This window comes from Hemitrygon akajei, chromosome 8, assembly GCF_048418815.1.
Source record: "Hemitrygon akajei chromosome 8, sHemAka1.3, whole genome shotgun sequence".
Classification (NCBI taxonomy): domain Eukaryota; kingdom Metazoa; phylum Chordata; class Chondrichthyes; order Myliobatiformes; family Dasyatidae; genus Hemitrygon; species Hemitrygon akajei.
In genome coordinates, this window is record NC_133131.1 from 81,272,850 (window position 1) to 81,298,443 (window position 25,594).

Below are 25,594 nucleotides of genomic sequence, written 5' to 3' on the forward strand. Positions count from 1 at the left end.
CTTTATGTAATGAATTGTTAGAGCATGGAATGTATTAGCACTGGAAATAAGATAAGATATAGGAGCAGAAGTAGGCCATTTGGCCCATCGAGTCTGCTTAGTCAATCAATCATAATTTTTTTTAGCTACCTATCACCTTGGAGAATTGATAGGTTACATGCTCTAAGATTTAATATTCTCTGCAGAATAACTTAACTGCGATTTAAGCGATGCTTTGTAGAAATCCATCGCTCCATTGTTCCCTTGGTACTTTTAACCATTACTTATAAAACATTCCATTGGTTTAATGTGACTGCTTTTACACATTCAAGGATTTTGTGTTCCTGAATGCCTCCATTTAGCAGCTTTCTAGTGCTTGCAGTCCCTTAGTTTTCCAATCAAATGCATGACCAAGAGTTTAATTTTGTAAAAGATAGATAGATAGATAGATAGATAGATAGATAGATAGATAGATAGATAGATAGATATTTTATTCATCCCCATGGGGAAATTCAACTTTTTTTCCAATGTCCCATACACTAAGAGCAAAAATGCTAAATATTACCCATGACTTCACATTTTTTTGTGAGAACATCACATAATAGGAAGCTTTATAAGAATATTTTTTAAAAAATTCCAAAGTAGATGTTAAGAAACTTTTTAAAGTTACGTGCAGAGGCAGAGAGGTTGAGGGAATACTGGAATTTAGGGACTTGACAACTGAAGGCATGTGGTGTCTTGCTGTGTAGAGCTGGTACTTGTGTCAATCGTGTCATAGCTTTTGAAAAGTATGATCAAAAGATTGACAAGTTATATACTCTGAAGATATGTGAGAATGTAGTGAGTGAACTGAGACCCGCTCATTCCTTACCCAGCGTTGCACCAGTCCTTTGCAGAAGGGTGCACGTTGAGATTGCTAGTATAGAAGCAAAATACTAAGGTTGCTGATTTCTTCTACCAACTGCCTCTGCACTAAGTGACATTTACAGCTGACATTTAATTAACCAACCAGTACATCTTTGTGATGCGGTAGGTAACTGGAGCATCAGGGACAAACAGGGAACACAGGGCAAAGCAAGGCCCAGCAGCATGTGGAGAGAAAGGCAAACTAGAAGATATGGCAGTGTAGAAGCATTGACTTCAATTAGCACAGGAGGTCACTTTTCATCAAGTCGATGCTAGTTTCTATTATAGCAAACTTCCTCAGTCTCATTCCCTGCTGCTTTTCCTACACTCCTGCTTAATCACCTACTCGACAGCCAGACTGAAATTCCCATCTGATAACAGCAAAAGCTGAATTCTCCTGGTTTTCTTTTCTTTCAGGAATGATTATTGATCTTCCCGTGCAAACAAGACAAATTTTTTTTGGCCGGTTTCTACCTCATCAGATTGTTGAATCTTTCCTGTTTGGCAGAAGAAACTTCAGATACGTGTGGAAAAGATGTTTCAACACAAAGGGGGTGGGAGGGAGGATAAAATCAGTATGGTGGATTAAAAGCTAAGTCACCTGTAAAGTAATCCGCTGGATCAACAGATAGCGTACTGAATGCATGCGACAGCTCACTGGTAGTTCAAAAGACAAGAAATTTGACTAAAAACATTATTAATAACACCTTTTCTGAAGTAAATTGTGGTAAATTATCACCACAAACAATGAAGAAGCAAGTGGAGCCGAAGCCGATTTGAAGGATGCGCCCTGTGGGTGCGTCGCCAAGCCGAGGCGCGACGTGTTCAGACGTGATCACAGATGGAGTTGATATCACTGTCGCTGTTGGAGTGAGTGATTTGGAGAGGAGTCGATGTGGAAAAGTTTCGATACCCGTCCACTTAACATGGGTGTGTGATTGGATTGCTCCGGGTGCCAATCTGATTTGGTGAGATAAGACCGGCTTCGGGCTTCGGGTTCCATGTCCTAGGGTGAGGCACTACCTGATGCTTGGACAACTTAAATGCCAGTCTGGATAGATTGGAAACCCTGAGTGTTGGGACCTCTGGCGAGGGTAGGGCTGATTCTGCTTGCTCTCTTGCAATGTTCATTCCTCGCTCTGTGGTGCCAAGGCTGTGAACTACTCCAGCAGCTATTGTCTTCGCGAGTTGCTCAGTGTTTTTACCCCACTAATATGATGAACTGAGATCGAGGCCTGGGACTACTCTGGCTACTCCAGAGAGCGGACCTAAGGGCTTAATCTGATTCAGAAAGCTGTCATTTGCTCCTGCGTGTGTGTGTTTTTTCCTCTTCCTCAGCACAGCGGTTATAGTCTTGGTTATAATTGGGCTCTTCGGGTTCGTTGCTTTGTGCTGCCTGTAAACAAACAAAGCTCAAGGTGTATAATTTATACATTCTTTGCCAATAAATGTACTTTGAATTGAATCTTTTGAACCTTTGGTCATGACTAATAAAACAGAGGATCACATCAGAGCAGTGAAAGAATTTCAATTCGGTTCATAAGCCACCGGAATGAAAAAAAAACCATGTCAGAAAATGTGACCATCGAACTGTTAAATTGCCATTAAAGCCAATGACCCCAGGTGCAAGTTAAATTGTCCAAGAATTTTGAATACACTCTCCAACTGGAGAATGTGATAACTTCTCATGTTATAATGGTGATATTAACATCAAGACGCCCGGACGATGTTGTATTTTGCTTCCCTGGTGCTGGATCAGGGAAGCTTCAGATCGGGTCCATGGCATTCTCAAGTGCAAGGGTGAGCAGCCAGACGTCTTGGCACATATTGGTATCGATGACATAGGTAGACATGATGAGGAGATCCTGAAGAGAGATTTTCAGGAGCCAGGTTGAAAGCTAAAAAACAAGTCTTCCAGGGTAGTAATCTCTGGATTGCTGCCTGTGCCACACGCCAGTGAGGGTAAGATTAGGATGATTTGGCAGTTGAATTCATGACTGAGGAACTGGTTCAGGGGGCAGGGGTTCGGATTTCTGGATTGTAGGGATCTCCTCTGAGGAAGGTGCGACCTGTACTAAAAGAATGGGTTACAGCTGAACCTGACGGAGTCCAATATCCCCGTGGGAAGTTTGGCTAGAGTGGTTCAGGAGGGATTTAACTAATTTCACAGGAGGATGGGAATTGGCGTGATAGTGCTGAGGATGAGGTAGTTGGTTTATAAATAAAGGCAATGTGTAGTGAGACCCCTAACAAGGAGAAGCTGATGATAGGGAAAAATTGCAGTCAACAGGATGAGTTGCAATGTAAAAGGTGGAAACAATTGTAAAGGATGAATACAGGACTGAAGGTGTCACATTTAATTGTGCGAAGTATTTGGAAGAAGGTAGATGAACTTGTAGCACAGTTACAGATTGGCGTGTATTATGTTGTAGGCATCACTGAATTATGGCTAAAGGAAGATTATAGCTGGAAGCTTAATGTCTAAGGATACACATTTTATCAAAAGGACAGGCAGGTAGGGAGAGGGGGTGGCACAGCTCTGTTGGTAAAAAAATGAAATCAAATCATTAGAAAGAGGTGACATGGGATTGGAAAGTATTGAATCATTGTGGGAATTGCAAGGGTAAAAAGACCCCGAGGGAGTTATGTACATACCCCACACAGTCGTAAGGATGAGGTCAACAAATTGCAACGGGAGATAGAAAATCCAAGCCGAAACAGATTGTTATGATAGTTATGGGGCATTTCAATATGCAGGTAGATTGGAAAAGTCAGGTTGGTGCTGGATCCAAAGACAGGGAATTTCTAGAATGCCTATGGGATGGCTTGTTAGAGTAACTCATAGTTGAGCCCACTAGGGGATCAGTTATTCCAGGTTGGGTGTTGTGCAATGGACCAGAATTGATTAGTGAGCTAAATGTAAAGAAACAATTGGGAGGCAGTGATCATAATATCATAAATTTCACCCTGCATTTTGAGAGGGAGAAGCTAAAGTCAGATGTATCAGTGTTACAGTGGAGTAAATGGAATTACAGAGGCATGAAAAAAGAGTTAGTGAAAGTTGATTGGAATGGAATACCACCAGGGATGATGGCAGAGCAGCAATGGCTGGGATTTCGGGGAGTAATTCAAAAGGCACAGGATATATATATATCCCAAAGAGGAAGAAGTATTCTACAGGCAAGATGACACAACCATGACTAGCAAGGAGTTAAAGCCAACATATAAGCCAAAGAGAGAGCATATTATAAAGCAAAAATTAATAGGAAGCTTTTAAAAGCCAAAAGATGCCAACTTAAAAAGACATTAAGAAAGTAAAAATGAAATACGAAAGTAAGTTAGCTAATAAAGAGGATACCAACATTTCTTCAGATACATAGAGTGTGAAAAAGAGGTGAGAGTGGATACTGGACTACTGAAAAATGATGCTGGAGAGGAAATAATGGGGTAAAGGAAATAGCAGATGAGCTGAATGGCAACTTCGCATCAGTGTTTGCTGTGGAAGACCCCAGTAGTATGGTGGATGTTCCAGGTGTCAGGGGTCATGAAGTGTGTGAAGTTACCATTACTAGGGAGAAGGTTCTGTGGAAACTGAAGGGTCTGCAAGTAGATTAGTCTATCAGACCAGATGGTATACACCGCAGGGTTCTGAATGAGGTGGCTGAAGAGATTGTGCAGGCATTAGTAATGATCTTTCAAGAATCCCTAGTTTCTGGAATGGTTCTGGAAGACTGGAAAACTGCAAATGTCATTCCACTCTTCAAGAAGGGACAGAGGCAGAAGAAAATATATCATAGGCCAATTAGTCTGACCTCAGTGGTTGGGAAGAGGTTGAGGTCAATTGGTAAGAATGTGGTTTCAGGGTATTTGGAGGCACATGATAAAATAGGCCATAGTCAGTATGGTTCCCTTAAGGGAAAATCTTGCCTGACAAATCCGTTGAAGAAATAACAAGCAGGACAAACAAAGGAGAACTGGTTGATGTTGTCTATTTGAATTTCAGAAGGGCTTTGACAATGTGCCACACATGAGGCTGCTTAACAAGTTAAGACCTCATGATATTGCAGGAAAGATTCTAGCATGGATAAAGCAGTGGCTGATTGGCATGAGGCAAGGAGTGGGAATAAAGAGAGCCTTTTTTGGTCAGATGCTGGTAACTAGTTGTGTTCCTCAGAGGTCAGTGCTGGGACTGATTCTTTTCATGTTATACGCCAATGATTTGGATATGGAATTGATGACTTTGTTGCAAAGTTTGCAGATGATACGAAGATAGGTGGAGGGGCAGGTAGTTTTGAGGAAGTAGGGAGACTACAGAAGGACTTCAACAGATTAGAAAAATGGGCAAAGAAGTGGCAGGTGGAATACAGTGTCGGAAGTGTATGGTCATGCACTTTGATAGAAGAAATGAAAGTGTTAACTATTTTCTAAATGGAGAGAAAATACAAAAAGCTGAGGTACAAATGGACTTGGGAGCCCTTTTGCAGGATTTCCTAAAGGTTAAATTGGAGGTTGAGTCTGCACTGAAGAAGGAAAATGTTAACATTCATTTCAAGAGGACTAGAATATAAAATCAAGGATGTAATGTTGAGTCTTTATGCAGCAACGTGAGGCCTCACTTGGAGTACTGTGAGCAGTTTTCAGTCCCTTATCTTAGAAAGGATGTGCTGAAACTGGAGAGTTCAAAGGAGGGTCACAAAAATGATTCCAGGATTGAACAGCTTATCATATGAAGAGTGATGACTCTGGGCCTATATTCACTGGAATTCAAAAGAATGAGTGGTGACCTAATTGAAACCTAGTGAATGATGAAAGGCATTGATAGAGTGGATTCGGGGAGGATGTTTCCTTTGGTGGGAGGGTCTAAGACCAGAGGTCACAGCCTCCGAATTAAAAGGGTGTACTTTTGGAATGGCGATGAGGAGAAATTTCTTAAGCCAGAGAGTGGTGAATCTGTGGAATTCATTGCCATAGGCAGGTATGGAGGCCAAGTCTCTGTGTATATTTAATGCAGAAGTTGATAGATCTTTGATTGGTCAGGGCACAAATGGATACTGTAAGGGGGGAGACAAGAAGCTGCATCTGACACATAAAATAGATCAGCCATGATGAAATGATGGAGCAGATTCAATGGGCCAAATGGCCTAATTCTGTTCTTATAACTTATGGTCTTGTGGTCTGAAATATATGATTATCATGAAATACAAGGAAATTCCTGTTGCGGAAGTGAAAAGCTCCGAACATATTTGTAATTAGATGATCTTGATAATGAATAATATGTTTTTAACAATGAGAGTGGGAAGTTGTAATCATATATTTATAATATTTCAATTATATTTATCTTAATAATGAGATGCTACATGCTTTGGTTGGCCAATGCAGCGACTAAAAAGCTTCTCAGCTCAATTTTGGAAACTATTATCTGTAAGTGTAAATAAACACTAGGAAGCCCCATAATCACATAAGATATGAAATTTTAATTAATGAGTCTAAGATGGAATAGCTCGAAAGCAGAGGTGTTGGGAATCTTAAAGCTGATTTTGTGGTGGATCCAACTGTATAATTATAGCATGTAATCACTTTGTCGTTCTGTGCTGTGCTGTCTAGACCTGGTTCTAATTTTAGATCATCACTCATAGCACTAAAAAAAGAAAGCACATAATTTTCTGTGCATTCATTTTAAAAGCCAATCTTTGTGAGTACCACACAGAGAATTCCAGTTACATGAAGAGTGTAGCAGGAAGCCAAAGACAAAAGTCACTGTATCTTTTTTTAAGGCAAGGCATCCAAATAAATGTTCTTGTTTATATTATTTCTAAAAAGGTAAATTGTTTGTCTAATAATATTTCCCTATCTCCTTACGATTTAGAAGGAGGCCAGTGGCTCTACATTTGTTCATGGAGCATTCCTATTTCCCTACAATTAATTTATCTTCAAACTAATCTTCCCATTTTTCCATCAGCTTCTCCACCATACCCACCTTCTCATCCCAGCCCTCTCACATCTCAATGACTCTACTACATAAATACACACCAAAAGCAAGTTATAGTAGCCGATACATAAAGCCCATAATTTGTTTTGTGAAGACAACAGGCACAGAAATTCAGGAAAGCTTTCGTTTGACACTCAGGAGGCAAGTAAGCAAGGAGTGTGTGAAATCCTCCGGACACTGGACTCCATGCCTCCCTCTCATATGGATGGTTTAAAAACAATGGGTAGTAGTATAGCAGAAAATATAGCTGGTGTTAAGTGTGAGTTAGTTGAATTTGAGGGAATGGTTGGGGGTTGACAGGCATGACTTGGGACAAGTGGTTATGGAATTGGGATGGCAGGAAACTCAGGCTGAAGCTGAAAGGCTGGATGGATCCAGGTCGAGATTGAAGAACTTCGGGTGCTCCAGGTGATACCTAGTCAGGTTCTCCACAAGAAATTGCTGGCAAAAAGAGAACATTTTATCACAACTAGAAGTATAATTCCCTAATCTTTTCTATATCTAATTATGGTAGGGGGTGTTAAGGTACTTTAATTCAGAAGTTAACACAGTTGATGTGTATGATTTTCAGTTTTATGGTCAGCGTATGCATTTCAGGCTATCAGGAAATTTTTGCTTGAGGCTGGGGTTTTGTATTGTGGAGATTTGAGACTGTGATTACAAGCTTACGTGTCCTCTTTATTGGAATGGGGAGAGCAGGAAAGCATAGGGAAAGGAAGAAAGGTGCAACCAGTTCACCATCACATGCGTAAAGTGGAAAGTGAGAAATTAACATGCCGTCAGCAATAATCGTGTGGTGCAGGTAAGAAGATTACAGGTCCAAATCAAGAAGTCATGATAGCACCCACAGTCCCGTTTCTGTATGCATGTGGAGTGGGAAAGCAGAAAGCATTTTTTCTCAATCTAAGATCTAACTGTAGGAGTGAGACAATGGTATACAAAATTATGAGGGTATAGATAGGGTAAATGCAAGCAGACTTTTTCCACTGAGGTTGGGTGGGACATGGGTTAGGCCATGGGTTAAGGATGAAAGGTGAAAAGTTTAAAGGAAATGTCTTCACTCAGAGGGTCATGAGAACTGCCGCACACGCTCGATTTCAATGTTTAAGAAAAATTTGGATAGGTACATTGATAGCAGATATATGGCAGGCTACGGTCCTGATGCAGGTTGTTGGTAGTAGGCAGTTTAAATAGTCTTAGCATGGATTAGATGGGATGAAGGGCCTGTTTCTGTGCTGTACTTTTCAATGACTGTATGAGTCAACATAATGTAAGTCAGTAAATATCAAGCGCTGGACCCCTAGGCAAAAGATAAAAGATAAACATAAGCTTTATTTGTCACATGTACATTGAAACATACAGCGAAAAGCGTTGTTTACATCAATGACCAACACAGTATGGGAAGGTGCTTGAGGCAGCCGCAAATATCGCTATGCTTCTGGCACTAACATAGCATGCTCACAACTTACTGACCTCAACCCATGTGTCTTTGGAATATGGAAGGTAACTGGAGCACTATAGTCATGGGGAGAATGTACAAACTCGTTACTCACAGTGGCAGTAATTGTACCCTGGTCTACGATCAGCTGTTACAGAGGGGAGTTTAAAATGCCCAGTCCATCACCAGTAACAGCATCAAAGAGGTATATACAGACAGGTGCCAGAAAAAGGCCAGAAATATCATAAAGGATCCCATCACCCTGCCCTTGGACTGTTTGTCCCACTTCCGAAAGGGAAGACGCTATACCGTATGCACACCAGGACCACCAGACTCAAACCATCAGGCTGATCAAACCATCAGGCTGATCAAACCATCAGGCTGATCAACACCTTCACCCATTTACGCACCAACCACACTCCTCAACACCACCACCACTTTGTCATTTCCTGTCACCTTATCTACAGATACTCCTGTACCTAGCTTTACTTGATGTACATATAATCGATCTATGTACAGTATAGAAGCTAATCATGTATTTATACAGTATTTATTAAGTGCTTTTTGATTGTGTTTTTAATGCTTATTGTGCTTTTTATGCTGCATCAGATCTGGAGTAATAAACATTGTGTTCTCCTTTACATTGTACTGAAGAGTGACAATAAACAATCTTGAATCTTGAATTGCTGTCATTGTAAAGTCTGTGCTAATTCCTACACTATTGTGCCAAGAAATTTGAGGTAAATTGACAAACAAAAACTGGGAAAGACAATGGCATTTGTGGAAGTTCAAGAGAGCCTTGGTTTAAATATAAAGAATGGAAACACTCAATGCAAGGGGTCAATATGTGTGTATTTTAATCTGTCAGGTACCTTTGCCTTCAGTCTAACGCCATGAGTCTCCTAAATGTGATTAGCTGAGACAAATAGAAGATGACTCAGAAAAATTAATTTCCTGATCAATCAATAAGCTCCTAGACCTTGGCCTCAATACCTCCTTGAGCAATTGGATCCTCAATTTCTTCACTTGCAGACCCCAGTCAGTTTGGATTGGCAACAACTTCTCCTCCATGATCTCATTCAGCACAGGTGCACCACAAGGCTGTGTGTTTAGCGCCTGCTCTACTCACTTTACACTTACATCTGTGTGGCTACGTGCAGCACCAATATCATATTCAAGTTTGCTGACTCAGCCACTGTCACTGGCCAAATCAAAGGTGGTGATGAATCAGCAAAGAGGAGGGAGATTAAAAATCTGGCTGAGTGGTGCCACGACAACGATCTCTCACTCAATGTCAGCAAGACCAAGGAGCTGATTATTGACTTCAGGAGGAGGAAACCAGAGAACCAGTACTCACTAGAGGATCAGAGATGGAGAGGGTCAGCAACTTTAAATTCCTCAGTGTTATTATTTCAGAGGACCTATCCTTGGCCCAGCATGTAACTGCAATTACAAAGAAACCACACCAGCGCCTCTACTTCCTTAGATGTTTGTGAAGATTTGGCATGACATAGAAAATTTTGATAAACTTCTATGGATGTGTAGTGGAGAGTATGTTGACTGGCTACATCACAGCCTGGTATGGAAACACCAATGCCCTTGAATGGAAAATGCTACAAAAGGTAGTAGTTACAGTCCAGTCCAACATGGGTAAACCATTCCCCACCATTGAGCACATCTACATGAAGTGCTGTTTTAGGAAAGTAGCATCGATTATTAAGGAACCCCACCATCTAGATCTAGATCATGCTCTCTTCTCACTGCTGCCATCAGGTAGAAGGTACAGGAAGCTCAGATCACACACCACCAGGTTCAGGAACAGTTACTACCCTTCAACCATCAAGTTCTTGAACCAAAGTGGATAAACTCACTAAACATCATTTGGCCCATCATTGAAATATTCCCACAACTGATGAACTCTCTTTCATCTTATGTTCTCAATATTTATTGCTTCTTTATTATTATTATTATTATTATTATTATTATTATTACTACTACTTTTTTTTATAAGGCAAAGGAGATAGTAATGGATTTTATGAAGACTAAGCCTTCTCTGCTCCCTGTTGATGGTGAAGATGTGGATGTGGTGAGGACCTACAAGCACCTGGGGGTGCACCTGGATGACAGACTTGAGTGGAGCATCAACACAGAGGCTGTGTACAAGGAGGGCCAGAGTCGCCTCTACTTCCTGAGGAGACTGAGGTCCTTCGGAGTATGCAGGCTTCTCCTTCACACGTTCTACCAGTCTGTTGTCGCCAGTACGATCTTCTATGCAGTGGTGTGCTGGGGCAATGATATCAACACAGGTGATGCCAAGAGGCTCAAAAAACTGATTAGAAAGACTGGCTCTGTTATAGGAGTCAAACTGGATTTACTGGAGCCTGTGGTAGAACAAAAGACCCTACGGAAAACCCTGGTAATTCTGGACAATGTTTCTCACCCCCTGCATGCCACCTTGGCTGAACAGAGGAGCATTTCTAGTAGTAGACTAAGACAACTGTTCTGCTCCAAAGAATTCTAACTGAGGTCATTTTACCCTTGGCCATTGGGCTCAATAATGAGTCAACCTATAGCCAGGAATGCCCATGTTGGTGTGATCTTTCACTGATTCTGTTATGGTTATCATTCTATGGATTTATTGAGTATGCCCGCAAGAAAATAAGCCTCAGGATTGTATATAGTGACATATATGTACTTTGATAATAAATTTACTTTGATCTTTAAACTTTGAATAAGGGCTTTCTTTCAATTTACATGGATTGCAAATCTTCTGCAGAAAACAATCGAATGTTCCACTTGCTGTTTGGCTAACTTAAAATATCTCATGGTTAATGCGAAGTTGTGTCCAAAAGCACAGTAGAGGCATGGGAAATAAACATATCATAATAAGCAGGAGGATGTGGGATTTTTCAAACTAAACATAGCCCAAACAAATAAATATTTACTTATTATTGTGTAATGTTGAAAGCTTTCATTGCTATTTACATTTTCATCGAAATGCTAAGATAAGATTAGCCAATCTTATTGAATGGCAGGGCAGGCCTGGGGGGTGGGGGCACTGTGTAGTCTCCTGCTGCTCCAACTCTTTAGCCTCTTATTTAAATTGCTAATCAAATCATTTGCACAATGGTGGCACAGACTTTCAAGATTAATTATCTGCAGAGACCACCATGGTTCTACTGAGTTTATAAACAGCAAAGAATGTCTAATCGTGCTTACAATTTTTTTTAATGGAGAAATGAGAATAGGAAGGTCTAAATTTATAGCAAAGCTGGGGATTGCTACCTGCCCCTACAGGTTTTGAACTGCACCTTTCAACTTGGAGATCCAAAATATTGGAAGCTATCTTTATGTTACGCAAATCTAGCTTGTGTAACTACTTGAGTTTATTGTGTGTTGTGTGTGTGTGTGTGTTTGTGAGCACACGCTCTTTACTTTCACTCAGACAATGTAGAGCATGTAGGGAAACATGAAAAGACAAGGTGAGTTGCTAACACAAGTGCAAATCACACTTCCCATCAGTGCAATAACTAGTGTGACATAGAGTACATTGCCCATTTACATACTGCACATCATTTACTACCCTGGCCCTACCCTGCCTTCTTTTAGCCCTCTTGATTTCTTTCTTAAGTGTTCTCTTGGGTTGGCTTTGTGGCGTAGTGGTTGGCACAAGGACTTACAGTGGAGGTGACCTAGGTTCAATGCCTGTCGGTGCCTGTAAGGTACGTTCTCTCCTTGTCCCCGTGGGTTTCCTCCAGGTGCTCCGGTTTCCTCCCACAATCCAAAGCTAATTGATCATTGTAAATCGTCTCATGATTAGGTTAGGATTAAATCGGGGTTTGCTGGGTGGCGTGGCTCGAAGAATCGGAAGGGCCTATTCCATCCTGACTTCAATATGTTACTGTTGGATGGTCAGTAATATATCCCCACTAATGTGAAACCATTCTCATTTCTCAGTTCCACCCATAATGCCTCAGTGGACAAGTGCTCCAGTTTCTCCGGACCTAACCTTTCCCTGATTAGTAATGCCACCCCTCTTACTTTAATCCCTCCCACACTGTGGTGTCTAATACAATGGAACCCAAGGACATTGAGCTGCCAGTCCTGCCCCTCCTGCAGCCTAGTACCATTAATGTCTACAGTGTCATGGTTCCATGAGCTGATCCATGCCCTGAGCTCATTTGCCTTTCCTACCACACTTTTTGCATTAAAATATACACAGCTCAGGCCATTAGTTGCACCATGCTCAACCTTTTTGTTCCTGACTTTGTTTGAGATCTTAACAACATCTGTTGCCACAACCTCTCCACTAACTGTTATGGCACTCTTCCCCTTCCCCCTTCAACTCTAATTTAAACCCACCATGCGGCATTAACAAAACTTCCCACTAGGATATTCCTCCCCTTCTAGTTCAGGTGCAAACCATCCCTTCTGTATATGCTCCAACTTCCCTGGAAGAGAGCCCAATGATCCAAAAATCTAATGCCCTCCCTCCTACCACCAACTCCTTAGCCATGTATTAAACTGTACAATCTTCCTACTTCTGGCCTCACTAGCACATGGCAGGGGTAGCAATCCTGAGATCAGAACCCTGGAAGTCTTGCCCTTTAACTTGACACCTAACTCCCTGAATTCCTTTTGCAGAACATTGTCACTTGTCCTACCCATATCATTAGTACCTGAATGGACCACAACCTCTGGCTGTCCACCCTCCCATTTAAGAATGCTGAGGGCTCAATATGAGAAAACCCAGACCCTGGCACCCAGGAGACAACATACCATCCAAGAATCTTGTTCGCAGCCACAGAACCTCCCGTCCATTCCCCCTAACTAACCAATCCTGTCACTACAGTTCATCTCTTCTTCCTCCTTCCCTTCTGAGTCACAGAGCCAGGCTCAGTGCCAGAGACCTGAGGGAGATGGCCACAGGGGTACTCTGCACCAGCTGTTAAACCCCTTTCCCCTTCCTGACAGTCACACACTTTCCTACGTCCTGCACCTTGGGTGTAACTACCTCTCTATATGTCCTTTCTATCACCCCCTCAACCTCCTGAATGGATCCAGATCCAGCTCCAGCTCCTTAACACAGATTGTTAGAACCTGCAGCTGGATGCACTTCTTGCAGCTGTAGTCTTCAAAAAGTCTTTAGGAATTCTTATTGAAGTCTCAGCTACAACACTTAACACTAAATGTTTTGGTGAAGTAAGTGTGCCTAGTACAATTTATTTCTTGAAGTGTTTAAAAGGAATCAAACAAGCCCGAATATAATCTCCTACATTTAATTTGAAAATCATGCAGTCAGAGAATATCTGAATTCACATTTGGTAAACCTGTCAATGCATATTCAATATTACTTTGTTTCTAAGTTCTGTCTCAGTTACGTAATCAAATTGAAATATAATAGCTACCATTTGCTTTATAGACATACTGTAACTATTGCTGTAGCTGCTTGCTTGGTGTATTTAAAGTGCCAACAATATATAAATGAAAGGGAACTGATGAATTCTTTTCAGTCCAAAGCTAATTCCCAACGGCTCTTTCTCAGTGTGTTTAATGCAAATATGGTTGAATTTTTTTTCTTGGCAATTATGTGACTCGCACATTATAACCTGACGCACTGAAACATAGAAAACCTACAGCACAATACAAGCCCTTCAGCCCACATAGCTGTGCCAAACATGTCCTTACCTTAGAACTACCTAGGCTTACGCATAGCCCTCTAGTTTTCTAAGCTCCATGTATCCATCCAGGATCCTCTTAAAAGACCCTATCGTTTCCACCTCCACCACTGTCACCAGCAGCCTATTCCACGCCCTCACCACTCTCTGCGTAAGAAACATACCTCTGACATCTCCTCTATACCTATTTCCAAGCACCATTAAAACTATGCCCTCTTGTGCTAGCCATCTTAACCCTGGGAAAAAATCTCTGACTATCCACATGATCAAAGCTTTTCATTATCTTGTACACCTCTATCAGATCACCTCTCATCCTCCTTCGCTCCAAGGAGAAAAGGCTGAGTTCACTCAACCTATTCTCATAAGGCATGCTCCCCAGTCGAGGCAACATCCTTGTAAATCTCCTCTGCACCCTTTCTATGGTTTCCACATCCTTCCTGCAGTGAGGCGACCAGAACTGAGCACAGTACTCCAAGTGGGGTCTGACCAGGGTCCTATATAGCTGCAACATTACTTCTCGGCTCTTAAACTCAATCCCATGATTGATGAAGATCAATGCACTGTATGCTTTCTTAACCAAAGAGTCAACCTGTGCAGCAGCCTTAAGTGTCCTATGGACTTGGACCCCAAGAACCCTCTGATCCTGCACACTGCCAACTTCAATGGACTTATGGTATGCAATTGCAGAATTGTGAAAAAGGGTTCAATACTCATCCGCTCTTTGTATAAAAGATACATCCCTGACTCAATTCCACTTTACGTTTTCTTTCACTGATTGGTATTAGTACTGTTTCAAGAAGTGACAAATACCTAACACATTACTGTATTAGATTATCTATTAATTATCCAAGTTTTGCAACTGTTTCAGGTTTCCTTAACTTCACAAATGTTTCCATGTTTACTGGTTGTAGTCTATTTTTGTCTAATTTAAGCCCAATCTAAACTTCACATGAGCTTCACATTTTGTTTGCAGAGCTACCAGAACATTCATAACATTTATAAGACCATAAGACAGGAAAAGAATTAGCCCATTCTGTTGGCCATTCTGTGGTAGCTGGCTTACTGTTTCCTCTCAACCCCATTCTCCCTGTAACTTTGACCCCTCACTAACCAAGAACCTAGCAACCTCTGCTTTAAGTATATCCATGGTTTCTCTTCCACAACCATCTGTGGCAATGGATGGAAGATCTTCTTCTCTGGTACTTGTGGCTACTGGAATGTTATTTTGATTCCATAGACAACAATCAATACCTTGTGGTATTTGATCTGTGGCAGTTTGAAAGATCCTAATAGCACGACGGTGAAAGTTGGTGAAGAGGATCAATAATTTCTTACGCCTGTGATAAATGGAAGAGATAATAACACCAGCTTCAAAGATTTGAAGATGTTGGCATCTATCTAGAAGAGGCCACTTTTTTGTTAAATTCAAACCTTTGACATGCAGTATATTATTGAAATACAAAGTAAGATACATAGCTAAACTTGCATCAAGAGCAAAAGTTGTTTTCAAGTTTGCTTGAACATTTACATAAAGCCAGCGAATAGGAAATCAGGGTGGGCCAAGCAAATTTTATCATGGCTCTTTGAAAAGGAAATAGTTAAGTATATTAAGAGAAAAAAAGCGCTAGACGGCAGGAAAAAAGTCAAGAACAGACCAACTAGATAGCTGTTGAAAATTGCCAGACTGAGCTTGATGGACTCCAGAAGTCAGTATCAAACAGAACACATAAGGAATACAATGAAGCAAGAAAATATATAATGAAGGGAATTAGCAGGAGTCATGAAAAGTCCTTGGCAAGTAGGATTAAGGTGAATCCCAAGATATTCTATACATACATCGAAGCAAAAGGATAACTAGGGAGAGGGTGGAACCACTCAAAGGTGAAGAGGGTAACATTTGCTTACTTTGCTTCAGTATTTAACAAGGAAAAGGATGAGCTGGAGCAGAAGGTAGATGTTGAGTGTATAAATACATTAAAGCATTTAGCGTTCAAGGAGGAGGAAGTGTTGGGCCTCCTAATGATTACTAATGTGGATAAGTCACTAGGGTCTGATGGGATTTACTAAAGGTAATTGAAGGAGACAAGCGGTGTGATTGCTAGATCCTTGACCAGTATCTATGTGTCCTCTCTAGACATAGGCAAAGAGCTGGAGGACTGCCAAATAACTAATGTTGTACCTCTATTTAAGAAGGAAACAAGGGAAAATCCTGGGAACTATAGACTGGTGAGTCTCACATACGTTATAGGGAAATTTCTGGAGAAAATTTTCAGGGTACAATACGTGAGCATTTGGAAACACATGACCTAATTAGGGAGAGCAGCATGGCCTTGTGTGGGGCAGGCCTTGTCCTAAGAAATTAAAAAGCAAACATGAAGAAATCTGCAGATGCTGGGCATTCAAGCAACACACACAAAATGCTGGTGGAACACAGCAGGCCAGGCAGCATCTATAGGGAGAAGCACTGTCAACATTTCAGGCCGAGGCCCTCAGCCCGAAACATCAACAGTGCTTCTTCCTATAGATGCTGCCTGGCCTGCTGTGTTTCACTAGCATTTTGTGTGTATTCCTATGAATTTACTGAGTTTTTTGACAATGTAGTGAGAGAGATTGATGAAGATGGGGCAGTGGATGCTGTCTACATGGATTTTAGTGAGGCGTTTGACAAAATCCCTCATGGGAGGCTAATCCAGAAGATTAAGATGTATAGAGTCAGCAGGGAATTGACTGTTTAGATTCAGAATTGGCTTGCACATTGAAGATACAAGGTAGTGGTTGAAGGGACTTATTTGAGCTGGAGCTCTGTAATTAGTGGAGTGTTGAGACCTCTGTGGTTTGTGATGTATATAAATAGACTGGATGAAAATGCAGATGGATTGATTAGTAATTTTGCAAATGATACCAAGATTGGTGGAGTTTTGGATGGTGTAGAACACCGGCAAAGCATACAAGGCAATATAGATCAGGTGCAGATATGGGCAGAGAAATGGCAGATGGAGTTTAACCCAGATAAATGTAAGGTGTTGCACCTTGGTGGGGCAAATGCAAGGAGACAGTACACTGTTAAGAGCAAGACCCTTCAAAGTGTTGCCAAGCAGACAGAGTTTGGGGTCCAAGTGCATTGCTCCATAAAAGTGGCCACACGTGTTGATTGGGTGCTTAAGACAGTTTATAGAATGTGTGTTTTTAATAGTCGAGGCATTGAATTCAGAAGTCAAGAGGTTATGTTGCAGCTTTTTAAAACTCTGGTTAGGCCACAACTAGAATATTGCATACAGTTCTGGTCACCGCAGTGTGAGAAGGATGTTGCAGGTGGTGTGGAAGAAGTTCACCAGAATACTGCCTGGTTTAGAGGGCATGTGCTTTCATGAGAGACTAGACAAACCTGGCTTGTTTTCTTTTGAGCAACCGAGGCTGAGGGGAGATCTGAGAGAGGCATAGATAGAGTACACAGGGAGTATCTTTTTCCCAGGGTAGAAATGTCTACTAGCAGAGGGCATGCATTGATGGTGAGAGGGGGTGGGTTCAAGTGGGATGTGACGGCTAAGTTTTATAAGTCAGAGAGCGGTAGATGACTGGAATGCGCTGCCTGGTATGGTGTTAGAGGCAAATACAATAGAGGCTTTTAAGAGACGTTTAGATAGGCACGAATGCGAGGAAGATGGAGGGATGTGGACATTCTGTAAGTATGAGGGATTAGCTTTCTGGTGTTTTTGATTTATCTTTTAGCTGATTCGGCTCAGCATTACTGGCTGAAGGGCCTGTACCTGTGCTGTACCGTTCTGGATTCTATGTTCTATACCCCTCACCCCCCACTCCCCCCAAGAACAGCACTAGCAAACCTTCCTACAAGAATATTAGTCTCCCTCCAGTTTAGATGCAAGCCATCTTGTCTGTTTTTTCTGTGCTTTCTATGAGTTCCAGGTTTCTATAGGGACATTGTAAGAGACTATTCTGAGTCTTTTAAGTAACCAAGTATATTTAAAAGAACAGATCTATCAGGTTGGAACCAATGCCTGCTGTTTAACCTTTCTGAATGATGTGGTATTGTTTCTGTCATGTAAGTCTGAAGTCACTGCACAAAACATGTAGTTTACTAAGAGCAATTTTAGGAGAATATTTATTTCTTGCTGTTTTCCTTGAGACAAATCATACATGAATTTTGGCTTAATTTGAGTCAGGCTGCAGGTTTGTCTTGTAAAATTCCTCCAGAGTTGTATATAAACTCAAGGATATGTTAAAACCTTTTTTTAAAAAAGCTCCCCTTTTCACTATTGTAGTTAATGCAAATTTAACATTCGGTTTGCAGTTGTTTGCACAAGACTAAAGCTTCCAGATCCAGCAATACTCATGAATGTACAATGTAGTGCAAATATTACCTCATCCATTAATTTGGATGCCAATTGTTCAGCAACACCAATGACTAAAGATAGAAAGGCTGTAGGGTTATATTCATCAACAGCATATTTAAGATAATCATACGAGGGGTGATTGATAAGTTTGTGGCCTAAGGTAGAAGGAGTCAATTTTAGAAAACCTCGCACATTTATTTTTCAACATCATCCCCTCCTACATTTACACACTTAGTCCAGCGGTTGTGGAGCATACGGATCTTGGACCTCCAGAAGTGTCCACAGCATGGGTGATTGATAAGTTTGTGGCCTAAGGTAGAAGGAGATGAGTTATTAACTTCAAACTTTTTGCATAATCACTCAAAGAGTTGACCTGCATGTGCATGTAATGAGAGCTGTATAACTCATCTCCTTCTACTTTAGGCCACAAACTTATCTGCTCCACGACCGCTGGACTAAGTGTGTAAACGCAGGAGGGGACTATGTTGAAAAATAAATGTGCTAGCTTTTCTAAAATTGACTCCTTCTTCCTTAGGCCATGAACTTATCAATCACCCCTCATATATCCACAATTACAGCACATTTAAATAGTGCCTTTAAGGCAGTAAAACATGTCCTTTGGCACTTCTCAGAAGCATTATCTGAAAGCATTTGTTACCAAGCTTCATGAGAAGGTGTTAAGACAATCAAAAGCTTAATTATAAACTGTAATTTATGGAGTTCAATAAATTTCATCCTGCTCTTGAAACTCCAAGATAATGGAACCAAATTTTAGAATGGCTGCTTTTAGCAACTGAGGGTGAATTTCCATGCTATTGGTCTTTTCTGTATTTAATTAGAGAGCACTTGTACACAGATTGATTGTCCTGCACATGGGAAAATAGATGCAAAGCATGAGAAGATAGGATAGTCTAAATGGGATGAAAATAAGATGCCAAAATGGTGGAAATACTTGGCAGACCAATCTGCATGGGGGAGCAGATCTACGATTAAGATTTTGGTTTTGGTTAGCTTATTCATAACATTAACTTATCTGCTTGCTCTGAGTGCTTGGCAGTTTGGCAAAATGGTTTCACAGTCTTGTGTTTTCAAGGCATATTTCCCAAACCTGATTTTTACTTTTTGCTCTTAGAAGTGATTTTTACTCCTGGTTCACTCTCGATATCAAGAGCAGATGTTGCGTCATCTAGCAGCAGTAATTTTGGATCACGCATGAGGGCTCATGCAATTTCTATTCAATGCTTTTGTCTTCCTGATAACTGGGTGCCTTTCTCTCTAACTTCAGTATTGTGCTTCTACAATGAAAATAAATCCTGTCGAAATGCATAGTACTCAAAAGAATATGCCAAGTAGGTTTGAAAGCATTTGGATGGTTTCTTTTTTCCCTGTACTACAACTACCAATTTTTTTTAACAGTAATAGAGTATGCTTCACTTTTGTCTTTAATTTTAGATATGCAACAGGTAGGACTATTTTAACTTGTTGATTTAAGAAAAGGATGGCTCAACAAAAGCTCCTTTTGTTGTTGAAGATTCCAATACAGCACTAATAAATCTGTTGTATTTTCAGCAACATGATTCATTCAAGCTACCAATTTGGGAAAAATCATAAAGATGATAATGATCTTTGAGTTAGTTAGAACAAATGATGAATGTCCATCTATTTATAGCTGTCATCACTTTACATACACTACATTGTTCCACATCTTTAGACCTGCAGAGCAGAAGATTGCAGCCTCCGGTGCTTGAAGCAAATAAGCACCGGATTTGAAAAGCGACTGGGGCACGTTGAGACATTCTGCAGAGCTTGAGATTACTTGGTTTATTAGGTACTAGATAAGGGCCAATAAAAAGAAGTTAGGTTTAAGCGGAGGTGTGGAAATGGACAGAGCTGGAGAGGCAGGGGCTAGGTTGAAGTTTCTGTCAAGTTTTTCTTTCTTTCTTTGTTAGTGCCTAGCTGGAGTAGTGAGAATGGATTCCAGGACAGTGGTGTACTCCTCTTGGAGGACGTGGGCAATCTGGGAATCCTCAAGACTCCCTGACGGCCTCATCTGAGACAAGTGCATCTGGGTGCAATTCCTTTCTGACCAGTTAGGAAACTGGAGCTGAAAGATCTATGGATCATTTGGGAGTATGAGGAGTTCATAGATAGGAGCTACAGGAAGACAGTCATGCTAAGTTTCTGAAGGTAGGTAGATGAATGACTATCAGGAGAGGGAAAGCAAATAAGCAGATAGTGCAGAGTACCCCTGCAGCTGTTACCCTGAGTAAGAACAGGGTAAACAGCAAACAGTATGCAAAAATACTTAATTCGGGAAGACTAAATTATGATGTTATTTGGCAGGAATTTGGGAGTATAAATTAGGAACAGATGTACTCAGGGAAATACACACAGAAATGTAGATGTTGTTTAGGGATCACTCGCATGGGGTTCTGGATATATTTGTCCCATTGAGGCAGGGAAAGGATAGGAGGGTGAAAGTCTGGAGAGATACGAGGTAGCCTGGAAGAAGCTTAAGAATGGACTTAGGAGAGCTAGAAGGAGACATGAGATAGCCTGGGAGAGCAGGATTAGTAAAACCTCAAGGAGTTCTACATGTGTGTGGAAAACAAGATGATTACTAGCGTGAGGATAGGACCAATCAGGGATCAAAGAGGAAACGTGTCTGGAATGGGGAGGTAGGTGAGGTCCTTAATAAATACTTTGTTTCAGTATTTACCAGTGAGAGGGTCGTTGATGTTTGTGAGGACAACAATGAACAGGCTAATATGCTGGAACCTGTCAACATTAATATGGTTAATCCTGGGAATTATAGCCCTTATAAGAGAAGATAAATAGATACTTTATTGCTCCCAAAGGAAATTACGGTGTCACAGTAGCATTACAAGTGCACAGATATACAAATATATAAATATTAGAAGAGAAGTAAGAAAGAATAAAAAATAAGTTACCTCAAACAGTCTAACAGGAGGGGGGTCATCACTTCCTTAATTGTAGGTTGACTCTTTATAGAGCTTAATCCGAGGGTGAGGATGACCTCAGATAGTGCTCTTTGGAGCAGCACAGTTGTCTTAGTCTGTTACTAGAAGTGCTCCTCTGTTCAGCCATGGTGGCATGCAGAGGGTGAGAAGCATTTTCCAGAGTTGCCAGGATTTTCCGTAGGGTCCTTTGTTCTACCACAGCGTCCTGTGTCTCCTGTTTGACTCCTATAACAGAGCCAGCCTTTCTAATCAGTTTGATGAGGCTGTTGGCATTATCCGTGTTGATATCCTTGCCCCAGCACACCACCATATAGAAGATTGTACTGGCGACAACAGACTGGAGGAAGGTGTGAATACTCCGAAGGACCTCAGTCTTCTCAGGAAGTAGAGGTGACTCTAGCACTTCTTGTACACAGCCTCTGTGTTGGTGCTCCATGCAAGTCTGCCATCCAGGTACACACGCTGGTACTTGTAGGTCCTCACCACATCCACATCCTCACCATCAATAGTAACAGGGAGCAGTGCAGGCTTAGTCTTCCTAAAGTCCATCACTATCTCCTCGGTCTTACTGATGTTGAGCTGCAGATGATTCAGTTTGCACCATTTGACAAAGTCCTCCACCAAGGCCCTGTATTCATCCTCCCATCCTCCCTTTATACACCCAACTATTTCTGAGTCATCAAAGAATTTCTGCAGATGACATGAGTGCTGTATTTGAAGTCAGGGTAAACAGGAAGAGAACCAATACAGTCCCCTGTGGGGCCCCAGTGCTGCTTATAGCCATGTCAGACACACATCTCTGAAACCACACAAACTGTGGTCTGCTAGTCAGGTAGTCCATTATCCAGGATACAATGGAAGTGCCAAGCTGCATTAAATGGAGCTTTCCCCCCAGCAATGAGGGCTGTATTGTATTGAAGGCACTTGAGAAATCAAAAAAACATGATCTTCACAGTGCTGCAACACAGGATTTAGGAACATTTTAAGAAGCATAATCTGATTAGGGTTAGTCAGCAGGCCTTGTGAATGGCAGACCATGCCTTACTAGCCTGATTACTAGCCAAAGTGACAAAACAAATTGAGGAAGTTAGGGCAAAGGATGTGGTGTTCAGCAAGGCTTTTGACAGTGTTCCCCATGATAAATTCATACAGAAAGTCATAAGGCATGGGATCCAGTGAAGCTTTGCTGCGTGGTTTCAGAACTTGCTTGTCCACAGAAGACAGAGATTGGTAGCAGTTGGAGCATATTGTATTGCAGGTCACTGACCAGTGGTCTTCTGGAGGGATCTATTCTAGGAACTAGCTCTTTGTGAATTTTATAATTGACTTGGATGAGAAAGTGGAAGGGTGGGTTAGTAACTCTGCAGATGAACCAAAGGTTGGCGGTGTTATGGGTAGTGTAGAGGTTACTGGCAGTTTACAATGAGACATCGATAGGATGCAGAGCTTAGCTGAGAAGTAGTAGATGGAGTTTGCTCCAGAAAAATGTGAAGTCGTACACTTCGGAAATTTGAACTGTGCAACGTTAATGGCAGGATTCATAGCCATGTGGTGGAAAAGTGGGATCTTCGGTCTATGTCCATGGACCCCTCAAAGTTGCCACACAAGTTAATAAGGAGGTTAAGAAAGCATGTGGTATGTTGGCCTTCACTCTTTGGTGGATCGAGTTCCAGAACATGAAGGACATGTTGCAGCTCTATAAAACTCTTGTTAGACTGGACCTGGAGTATCATGTTCATTTCTGGTCAACTCACTTTAGGAAGGATATGGACACCTTAGAAATGGTGCGCAGGAGATTTACCTGGATAGTGCCTGGATTAGAGAGCACGTCTTCTGAGGAGAGGTTGAGTGAGCTAGGGCTTTTTCTCGTTGGAGCAAAGGAGGTTGAGGGGTGTCTTGATAGAGGTGTATAAGATAATAAGGAATGTTGATGTAGTGGACCACTAATGCCTTTTCCCTCGGTGAAAATAGCTAATATGAGAGGCTGTAAGTTTAAAGTAATTGGGGCTTTCTTTACACAGAGAGTGTTGGGTGCATGGGAGAGGCAGATACATAAGAGACATTTTGAAGACTCATAGATAGGCACATGGATGAAAGAAAAATGGAGGGTTACATAGGAGGGAAACGTTATATTCATCTTGGAGTAGGTGAAACGGTTGGCACAACATCATGAGCCGAAGGTCCTGTATTGTTAAAGCTCTGTAGCTGCCTGCTTACATCTACATTGCAAATATTGCTGGGAAAACTAAGAATATTTAAACTAGGCATGCATTAACTGTAGTTAAAAACAAACCCTGGTTAGCTCTTGGCACTGAGGATATACTGTCAGTTTTATACAGCAGTATAAATTCAAGGTAGGAAAGTTATGTTAAAAATATTTATCTTGCAAACTTGTGGGATCAGCAAATATATTTTAAGTGTTTCCTTTACATTATTTTCCCAGCATTAGTAAATTAGATGATGAATGTATTTTTGTTGTCTTCATCAAGTAAATAATTAAATAAACCCAAACAGTAAATGGAGATATGCAGTGATATATTAGATGATGTGATAGTTATCACATTCTGACCAAGTATATGATTTAAAGAATGATTTTTAAAGACTTTATTTTCATTAAAAGAATCAAATGGCCCGTGAAACTGCATTATTATGGAGCTGCAGCTGGCACCACATCTGTTGTAGGAGAACCTTTCATGCAGGCTGATGTGGTGATGGTAATGCAGAACTTTTGGCGTAGGCTTCTACCAGCTGTTCCATGATCTAAGATAGCTGGAGAAGGTCCCAGCAGGGCAATAAAATCACTGTAATATTGAAATGATTTTCAACAAAAGAAACACAATGAAGTGCTGACACATACAAATTCTAGAGTATAGGTGATCTCAGCACAACATTATTTTTTAGTTTTCTTAATTACTACACAAGTCTGCAAACCGTCTTCAAACCATAACATAACATTTCAGAAGCATTTTGTCCAAAACATTTTACTTCAGAATGACTGCTTCGACAGAACTGTTGTGTCAAATGCTGATTGAGACGACTGTGGAGTTAATCAGTGTACGAACATTGCTGTAAGATAATTATTGTTTTTATTAACACGAGGAGATCTGCAGATGCTGGAAATCCAAAGCAACACTCTCCAAATGCTAGAGGGACTCAGCAGATCAGGCAACATCTATGGAAATGGTTAAACAGTCAATGTTTCAGCCCAAGACCCTTCTTCAGAACTGGAAAGGAAGGGGGAACACAACAGAATAAAAAGGTGGGGGGAGCTAGAAGGTGAAGCCAGGTGTGTAGGAGAGATAAAAGGCTGGAGAGGAAGGAATCTGATAGGAAAGAGTGGACTGTAGGAGAAAAGGAAGGAGGAGGGAATGTAGGGGGAGGTGATAGACAGGGGAGAGGAGGCAAGAGGCCACAGTGGGAAATAGGTGGGAGGGGTGGATTTTGTACCGGAAGGAGAAATCAACATTCATGTCATTAGGTTGGAGGCCACCCAGACGGAATATAATGTTTTGCTCCTCCATGCTGGGGGTGGCCTCATTTTGGCATTAGAGGAGTCCATGAACTGACATGTTGGAATGGAACTGGGAATCGGATTTAAAATGTTTGGCCACTGGGAAGATCTGCTTTTGGGGGATAGAGCAGAGTGCATGACAAAGTCAAGTTTATTGCCATTTAACTGCATAAATTTATATAACGTATGTAACATATAACGTTTCTAAAAGCAAGACAATGTTTCTTTGCACCAAGGTGTAAAGCACAATAGTACACATAACTTAAGAAGGTACAAATAAAATCTGCAGGTGAAGCACACATAAATAACTAAAGTGCATTAATTTTAAATATTGGAAGGTACAAATCAGATTAACCAGTGAAACTTTGAATAATATCCACCTCTTCAATCATATCTTATAACCCTAGTCCTCCAGTCCTGGCAACATCCTTGCAAATTTTCTATGAACTATTTCAATCTTAGTTACATGTTTCCTCCAGATAAGTGGCCAAAACTGCACACGGTATTCCAAATTAGACGTCACCAATACCTTATACAACTTCAACATAACATACAATCTCCTCACTGAGATCTGATAATCTTCCTCACTGTCCACTATATCCCCAATCTTGGTGTCATCTTCAAATTTGCTGATCTGGTTAACCACATTATTATCCAGATCATTGATATAGAGGACAAAAAACAACGGACACAGCACTGATACCTGTGGGACTTCACTAGTCACAGGCCTCCTGTCAGAAAGGCAATCCTCTACTACCAC